Source organism: Scardinius erythrophthalmus (assembly GCF_964197995.2).
Source record: "Scardinius erythrophthalmus genome assembly, chromosome: 8".
In the NCBI taxonomy this organism is placed as follows: Eukaryota; Metazoa; Chordata; class Actinopteri; order Cypriniformes; family Leuciscidae; genus Scardinius; species Scardinius erythrophthalmus.
This window is the reverse complement of record NC_138228.1, coordinates 43650371-43660442: the sequence shown is the minus strand read 5'-3', so window position 1 is coordinate 43660442 and position 10072 is coordinate 43650371.

Sequence of the window (10072 nt, the reverse complement as noted above, 5' to 3'; positions counted from 1 at the left end):
TTAAAATTAAAGGGGTCATCGGATGCCCATTTTCCACAAGTTGGTATGATTCTTTAGGGTCTTCATGTAAAGTTTGTAACATGTTTTGGTTAAAATTCCTTAATTGTTGTGTAAAACAACACCCTTTTTACCTCCTCAAAAACAGCTCTGTTCACAGCGACCCGTTTCGGTGCATGTCCCTTTAAAATTATCATGAGCAACTGCTCACCCCACCCCTCTCATATCCGTGATTGATTATTGAGAGTGTTTAGGCTTTTTGAGAATTAAAAAAAAAGGAGTGATTGGATTTTTCTCATTGTATGGTGGTTGTGTCCACACACTGCAAAGACACATTTATATGCAAACACAATGTAAAAGTGAATTTTGCATCCGATGACCCCTTTAAAAACCAACAATTAAAGAAAAGCGGTTCTAAACTGTGTTCTTGTCTCACCCAATTTGATATGGTAAACACACATTAATGATTTAAATTTTAAGCAACTTCCAGGAAATTCCAGGCTCATGTCAATCATTCTTGCATGTTTGTGTCTGCAAACACAAACTTTTAAAAATAAGTGTGCTTAATTGTATTGTGCACTTGTAGGGTACTTCAAAACTTAAAAGTAATTTTTGTTGTTGTTGACTAACAATGTAAAGTACTTTTTTAACTAATAATTTTAACTGTAGCGTGTTGTTTGAAATTACATTTAAAGTTAATATATTTTAAAGGTGGCTTACAATATAATTACATTTTTCAAAAGTAACAAATTTAAATAAAGTTAATACATCAATACTTCTTCCAATACGTGTCCTATACCCTGATTTATAGTGTTATAACCTGTTATAAGTTATAATTAAATGTTATAATTTTAGTTTACAATAAATTCTTGTCAGTGCATTCAACTTTAACCGTATTTCAAAGACAATAGATTTAATTATGAAATTACATATAAAGATGTGTTTATGTCCTACTTAAGTGGGTCAAAAAGCACTCTTAATTTCAGTTAATTGTATTTGAACTATAATACATTTCCATTTAGTTGCAAATAACATTGAATTAAGTGTCTAAAAACATTAAATTCAGTTCACACTTAATGTATATTCTTTTAAATTATAAAATAGTGGATATCGATCCACAGAAAACCTAAACCGACAAAAAAGAACAGCACTACCCCCTTGTTTCACAGACAAGGCTTAAGCTAGTCCCAGACTAAAATGCATGTTTGAGCTGTTTTAACTGAAGCAATTTACACTGACATATCTTAAAATATGTCACTGCCATGAAATGGCAAAATATGCCAAAACTGCCAAAATATGTCTCAAGATGTATATCAGTATTTTTTTTTTTTTTCTGAGGCATGTTTATAAAAGCTACTTAAAAGTCCTTATTGAATGAACTAAGGCATAATCCTGGCTTAATCTAAGCTCTGTCGCTGAAACCAGGCCTGTAAATACAATTTTAGTGACATGCAACTTTATGTTTTAACCACAAGTGGTGATAGAGAGGCCAAAGTTCCATTGAGCAAAACCATGGCAAAATACATAATTTTGCCTAAAAAAAAATAAAATAATATTCTCACAGTTTTACATTTACTATTTTTTAAGGACACATGTCAAACTTTCAGATGTTTAACAAAACAATGAGACACGCTCACATAGGGCATATTCAATATCAATACCCAGCAGTCACTGTTGATATGAACCGAAATATGGAGGCTGTCACCAACTGATAAATGATTCCTGTCATTAACTTAAGAGATAATAAACAGTGCAGTTGGCTATTGGCATTGATCTGTGTGAGGCTATTTGAAGGAATTATTTCCTGTGGTTTGACAGAATTTCATCGATTTAGTGGTGACACCATTAATAAGATCTTCCGTCTGTTCTTTCTATCTGTTTTCTTTTTATATTAAACACCAACTTTTCCATAATGGTGATGGAATTGCAAGTGATTAGGGTTTGGATTCATTAAGCCAAATTCCCAAAGAAATGTTCATTTCATTATGAAGAGGGAAAAACGGCAGTTAATAATGAGAAATTGCACGCTTGGTCTGCCAGTTGTGACAGTGACCTGAGCTGGAGGAACAGGAAGTAAGCAATGATTTCTCATTATTTATCTTACAAAATCAGATCTTCTTCACATTTTGAAGGTGCAACTTATCAAACGAATGAATGCAAATGAGTGCATTTGAAAAAGCATTGTATAAATGGTTTTGTGGAGGTGGGGGGGCAACAATAAGTTGCTATACTTATTATTTTCAAGTATAAGTACAGCAACAGACACAAAGGGATTGAACATTTTTGCTACCATCATGATTATCCAAAGCCCATGGGTTTTGTTAACAATAAAGTATCACTGAATACTTGCCTGACCGCCAAAAAAAAGTCCACCGAGGAAGTCTAATAAAGTCCAGGAAACAGAAGAAAGTATAGTGAAGGGTTTGGGGTCGTGTGTGCCAATCATCTTTGTCATGACATCATTATCCTGCCACATGCCATTTTTTGCTCAGGTGCAATGCTGGAGAAAGCTACTTTTACAGTTTTTCTCGATTGTTTACACACATTTTCTGAAAGCATGCCTCATATTCTCAGAATTCTACACACAAATCCAAAAACACACACACAATGGGCAAAACCCCTCAATTCTCCTGCAAAATGAAACTTTACATTCAAAACAATGTTATTTCTTCTCAAAATGGTATTTTGTTTTCAAATGACACACACAAACCATCACATGAATAGACATTTATAAGAACCAGTTGAACACTGATGTGCTCAATGTAAAACACTATGATGAATGGAAACACTTCTTCTCCATTCATCATAATGATTTAGGCCTTTTTTTGTTCAGTGTTACACTTACTACAGACAGTACATACATAAGTGTGTTGTAAAATATCTGAGAATATTGTTTTTATACTCAGAACACACAAATACACGGTAACAAATATATTTTATTTTTCCCACAAAAACAATGTACACAGTGTACATCCCAACCAACACAAAGTAGGACATACAGTGGTCTACAAAACAACAGAAGAATTTACTGTATACAGTTACAGTAATAAAAAAAATCCTGTGTTGGCATCCATTGCCCCATTGAAGAGCTCACCTGTTGCCCTTTTATGCTAAAGCTCTGATTGCTAATTGTAAAACTGTGTGACGGTGTTTGCCCATGTGATGAGTCAGTGTGCATATTTGAATGGCAGTGTGTTCCTTGTGAAAACAAGAGATTTTCTGCATGAAAATTGTGCTAAAAGCAGAGAATTGTGTGTAGTGTTTTGAAAAAAGTGTGTTTTAGAACTGCAATTTGAGTGTAAAGCAGGAATTTTGCTTGTAGATTAGCAGAATTGGCTCAGGGGGTTGATGACTGAGTTACATGTTGTGGTCATTGTGTCTCAAGTACCAGAAAATGTGTGTAAACAATCAAGAAAAACTGTAACATTGACAAAGACATGGGCAACTATGGGGCTTGAATTTCATCTGACACTGCTTGTCTTCTTGTCCTTGCCCTTCCTCCTCCTCCTCATTCTTATCCCTCTTCCTTCATGTCTTTCTGGATCCATTGTTCCAAAACGCAATAAACTGATTTGGGCCCTTTTATCTATCTATTGAAGGTTCTGATTGATGTGTGTTAAATTTTGACTCTTAGTGTTTCCACTTGGGTAATTGTGTGCTAACTGAGCTGAAGCTGTGCTGACTTGAGTGAACAATTTTGAATGCTAGTGCTTTCTAAATGACAACATGGTCTAAGCAATGAGAAATTAAGGGATTTGTGTGTAGAGTTTTGCAGTGACAGTTCAACAAATCTGACTCATGTGTCAAAACAGGGAATAGTGTTTATAGTTTAGTGAAATGGGTGTGCTTTTTGATAAATGGCGTTATGGTTTTGAAATTTTAGTTCAAAAGCCTGGTTATAGTGTTTAAGCAATCGAGAAAAACTGTAAAAGTATTGCGTTACAATATTTTGTTAGTCGCTAAAAAGTAACTACATGTAATTGCATCACTTACCTATAAGCAAGCAATTTTGTCTGTAAAAGACATCTAATAGCCGTCCAAACACAGCCCTGAAGTCTAGGCTAAAACAAGGCAAAATTTGGGCTGTCAGTGAAAATTTAATAGATGTCAACTGTAGACGCACAGGCTACGCATATAACATGTCAAAGAAATTAAACCAAACACCTTGTAATCACTGTTGACTTTGCTTACATTATGGAATATCATACATCTAGCAAGTTATTTTGGCAAAAATGATATGTAACTAAATTCAAGGTTATTTTGGCTAGAGGTGGGTTACTCATAGCCGGACTACATTGGGTCTGTAGTTAACCTAGACGGTGAAATGAAGGCTATTGCTTGCTGGATAGTTACTTTTTTGTATTGTGGAATTGGATCATCGAAGGCTAGCAGCAAAGACATTGGTTGATAAAGTGAGATTAAATACCTAAAGTGTATTTGTGATATTAATAATTGCAGGTTTGTGTAATGTTCTCAGTTTGCAGTTTGTGAATTGAACATAAGAAAGAACATTTATGGGACAGTTTATTTCAGATTGTGTTGCTGATTTGAAATATGTCATTTAATTGTGAGTTCGGCAAGCAGTCTTTGAGATTTCCCCATTGAAATAGATATAGGACTTGGTCTTGGATGCTTGAAATATCTGCCTGGACCAACGCTATCTCACGACCAATTCGTACGAATTCGTACGAATGATAAAAAGTTGGCTAATTCGTACTAATTCGTACGACCTCACTCGTACGAATTTGTACGATTTGTCTAAACCCACGTGATGGGTAGGTTTAGGGGCGGGGTCAGGGGTAGGTCATTCGTATGAATTCATACGAATTGGTCAATTCGTAAAATATGTACGATTTTGCAAAAAACGTACTAATTCGTATGAGTCAGGTCGTATGAATTCGTACGAATAAGCCACCTCGTAGAATTTGTATACGTTTTCCCGTGAGATCGGGCTCGCCTGGACACGTTGCAAATATGGCCGCCGAGTCAACAGACTTTGGTGTCAGTCAATATTGCATTACTCATGGGCGTAGATTAATAAGTAGTAAATACGTAATAATAAAATGTAAATTCATCCCCCACACGTTTCAATACAAAGTATGTTTACGCAGAGGTTTTCACGGGCCAATGTGAATAAATCTAGGTTTAAATTCTATGGACCTATGCATGACTAATGTTTTATTCTTATCCAAAACGAGGCGATGAGAACATTATGGAGCGCTAAACACTCTTGTAATGCTTATTTCATTTATTCTTGAAGCCGGAAGTCCAGGAAATCACTTATATGGACAAAAGCATCCAGCAATCGCTGTAGCTGAATAAAAACCAGAAACTTATGATATGTGAAGACAATAAACACATGATTGCAACAATATATGAGTCACGGTTTCCATTCAATCACTACATTTCCCATCATCCTCCCTGGCCCTCACCTGCATGCACTTTCCAATCACAGATTACCGTCACCTGTCGCCAATCATCACTGATCATCATCCTGCACTATTTAACACATCCCTCAGTAGTTCATCGGTGTCTGGTCTCATCTTTGACTAGTACTATGACAAGCGCTACAGTCAACTCACCTGAGATACCGCCATTCCTGTTTATTTTCCTCGTCTTTGACTAGCGCAAGACTGCTTACCCGAGTGACTATGTCATTCCCGATTACTTGCTTGAAGTTCCGATCTTCCCGTCATCGCTGATCTTCATCACCCTGGTTCATCTCGTCCTCTTCATTCCTGCAACGACATTCATTCATTCAAGTCCTCACCTTAGTCCAAATTAAATTATCATCGCATCTGCATTATCTCCCTGCATCGCTCACCCTCTGCACTATAAATAAACTTGTTGATATTCACCACAACCTTGTCTGCCTTCTTCTGATTGTGACAATATGAGTGTTGTTTAAGACATCTCCTTAAGTTAATAAAAAGTGGATTATTACATACCATTCACACTTTGATCAAATTTCTGCTTCTCCTTTGCACTTCAATTAAAGAATGATCCTATATGTATATCTTTATAAACCTCTTTACAGCTCTTTAACACCAGTGCTAATTAGACAAACCTTGACCCTCTGTTAAAGACAACCATTGAAATATAGTTGCGTGTGTTTCTGCATGATGAAATTAAATGTAATTTTATGATTGTTGTGTGAACACCACTAGCTGAGCCCATCACAGTGTTATTTTAGTATAATTGAGATACTATTATGGTTTTCATTGTTTTTATTTGTTTTATAGATTTTATTCATTTCTGTTTCAGTTTTAAGTCACTAAATGAGAATGAGAAATGTTGGCATCTAGAAGAGAATACGTTTTTTATATTTTATTTTATTTCAGTTAACGTTTATTTAATTTAAAGTAAAAAAAAAATTGTTTGTTTTAAGTTAACTATAACCCAAGCCCACCAGCACATTTTTTTGTTTTCCAAAAACTAACTGATTCCTGTCACTCAGACAAATTAAATTTGTGAGAAAAGCACTTTCCTTTCCTCCAGCTGGCAAAAAGTGTGCCAGTTTGATCAGTGAAAAAAACTGGTTTACTAGTCCTCTTCTGATGCCTCATCTCACAATGTCAAATCAAATAAGCTGTTTGATAAACGCCACAGAGGGTTTAATTATAGTAATGATCTCATCTCCCACATCAGCCTGCCTCTCATGGTGCAAAGCCACATCCACAGGCAGATTAAAAGCCTCCCTCCCTCCCTCCCTCCCTCTCTCGATGTCTCCGCTGCTCTCTCTGCCAGACACCTGCTCCAGCAGCCTCTTAACATTGCAAATTCTCTATGACAAATGAATATAGCTGCACTTTAAAGGAAGGACCGTGATCCTCTTGTAGAAAACACACTGTAAGAGTTGTTTTGGCCTGTGGCACAACAAGAAAGGCTTCCTGAGCAGGTACATGGGGATTTGCAAATGATCTGCGGAAGTATTGGTTTTCCAGCCAAATAATTACTTCTCATTAGTGAATGTGCTGTCACTGAAAACACAACAGGAAAGGGTGGTCATACTGGGACATCAGTGTGAGGTGTATGCTAACATACTCTACCCTATGTACCAGAGGCAAAATCATTCTCAATGAGTCTTTGTTTTTCAGCAACTATGTCTTTGGCAAGTTAAGGTTGCTCAGTAAAAGACATTTTAAAACATGCCTGTGACCTGAGTTAAAGACCCATGGACCAGATATGATTAATTAAGACCAGGAGTTAGGAGTGCAGTCAATTTAAGACAAGAGCCAGAATTATAATAAATTAAAGAAAAGTTTTACTGAAGATAGTTTGCAGTTTCATCAGCAGAAGTCAGCTTCAAGACTCACAAGGAGTTCGTAGGCCGCCCCGCTTACAGTTACAAAGATCACAGCAGTTATTCACCAAGGTCCTTGCTTCAGGTTGAATGATTCTGATTGGCTAAGAAATAGATAAACATAGTAAATTTCCACACATGGCCTGATAGGCAGTAGCACATCTCCATAGTCTGTACGGCTGCCACCAAGACCCTGAGTTAGGTATGAGTGTCCCTCCGAGGTCACAAGACTATAGGCGCCAACATGTCAAAGAAAACAAGTCGGTCCATCTCCAATAATGCCACTTGTTCCTTAACCTGTAACCAAGAATACTAACACACACACACACACACACACACACACACACACACACACACACACACACACACACACACACAGCTTCTTCAAGGTTGGATTTGGTCGGGCTCTAACTATAAACAGGAGACTCTTCCTAAAACATCCAGATACCATGTTCTTTCTCTCAGTGAGAGTCCACTTTAATATAGAACAGTAAAGTAAATGCTTTAACTAAGACATACGTCACTCGCCCGTGTGTCTCGTCATATCTGTAAATGGTGAAAAGTTGCTCCGGCTACTTTTACGTGTGTACGCTGTGGGAGTGGCATAGGTTAGCTGTCTCAACGAGCGAGAAAGGTCAAGTGGTGTTCACTGCAGAGCCAAATGACATCCAGCTCCACCTCTCTGGACGTCATGGGTTGAGCTTGTTTCAGTGTCTAGTTTCAAATCAGTTCACCAGCTCTGAACCAGGAAAAGTGGTTCGTAAGTAGCACCAAAACATTGCTGGTCTAAAAGTAATAATAATGCGGCGTAAGATCTGGCTCTGTGGTGGCTCTCTGGCCTGTGGAAAGGCAAACCGGTTCTTAGAAAGCTCGTCAGTCAAACCAATTCCAAACTGGCAATAGCTCTGGCTGTGAACTAGCACCGGTTCGTGCTGGTGGAAAAGGGCTATGGGTGGAGGGATTGTGTTATGGGTAGAGTTAGGGTCTGGTTGGACCCTCTAGCTCCAGAGAGGGGAAGCTGGACTTCACGCTCCACAGTTGAACAGCCTCTCAGAAAGGTTGACATGGAGCACGCTAAATCTCAAAACTCTCAGAAATCACTCGTTTTAATAAAACACCAAACGGAGAAGAGTCTGCGAGAATCAACATTGGCTTGGCTTTGCAGAGATGGTGAGTACTGAAGGGTTCTGAAATCACTTTCAGACGTTTTTAGCACTCAGCAGGTGAGTAAGGCATTTTATTGAACAGATAAATTACCATATGCTCTCTATCTGAGTTGATTGTAAAGCATTATCTATTGTGTAGGGTCGTTTCATCTTAGATGATGTTGCGCTGCTGTCATTTAGTTTCAAGGCAGTACTGTGTCTGTTAATGGGCATAGCTAACGTCGTCAGCCAGTCAGATTGTTTCCATCTAAACTGGTTATATCTCTTAAACAAAGTAGTGAATGTTTTATGAGCAGCAGGATAATCTCTCTCTCTCTCTCTCTTTTTAGTTATGAGAAAGAACCATATTCATCCGCAGTCACGAAGAGCCGAAACACCACTGCTCCCTACTTCCTGAGCATGGGATGGACTTCTGACAATAATCGTTTATTTGGAACACCCTGCAACGTCATCAAGCAAAGGGAATGACGGCATTTTTATTCACTTAAAGTTCATGATGCTGATCCAGAGTTTAGGAGGTGACTTTGAAACTAAAGCTTGCTAAGCTAAAAGCTACTCATCATACAGAGGTAATACCACTAGATAAAATAGCTAATTACACTCAAACTATTTTAGAGGGTAATAGCTATATAGCTTATAACTACTGGAAAAAGCAACACGCTTTTAAAAACAGCTGAGCTATCTAGCTAAATGGACAGATTAACTCATTTTAACTCAAGATTCTCTTGGCAGTAGTTGACTTGAAAGTGAAAACCGACCATATAACAGACAATTTACACTAATGCCGTTATTACGGCCCTTGTGGCAAAGCTGAGACTGCAAGTAGTTTTGGTATGAATTCTGTTCTGACACCTTTCAGAACGCAACGACGCGTGAAATTGAGCTTTTGTAGCTAGAAGCGTTTGCATTTATGTACTTGCGTGGAGTATGTTTTTGGCCGCATTCATTGGAGCTGACATAGTGATTTGAAGAAACCAGTGATTGCTTTTATTCGTCTGTCATCCCGGTGCACATACCTTTATCCAAAAGAGAAAAGCCTGACATCATTCAGGAGAAGGCTGGAAATGAGAGCGTCTGACAGAGAGGTTTACTCTGACGGTGACTTCTTGCCCCTTAGGAGAGAAAGAAGAGCAGAGAGCAGTACGTTACCTCAAATTTCTTCATTCAGAGTCCACTGGGTGAAGAGCAAGTGAGATTTATAACAGGACTCTGTCCTCATTTCCCTCAGGATACAAGCCACTGAGATGTTTTTGTTTTTATTCTTCTTTCTTACTTCCTTTCAACCATTTCTTCCATTTTCTGTGTTCTCACATTGTGATGTGAAAATATTAGCGCTGTCAAAGTTGATGAATTAACTGAGATTAATTAAGCTTCTTAAACCTATTTAATGCATTTAGCTAACTACTGTAGCCGTGTTTGCTAAGGGAAGCACTACACACCGTATATGAATATGAATGTTGCCTCAAATCATGCCTTATTAGGAAGTCAGTTACTTACTTTTCTAAGCAATCATATTTACAATTTTCACTTGCCAGGTGATTCTGTCAACTTATACTAAAGAAGGGACTCGGTCAAAAGACCTGAATGTCATAGACACTTAACACTC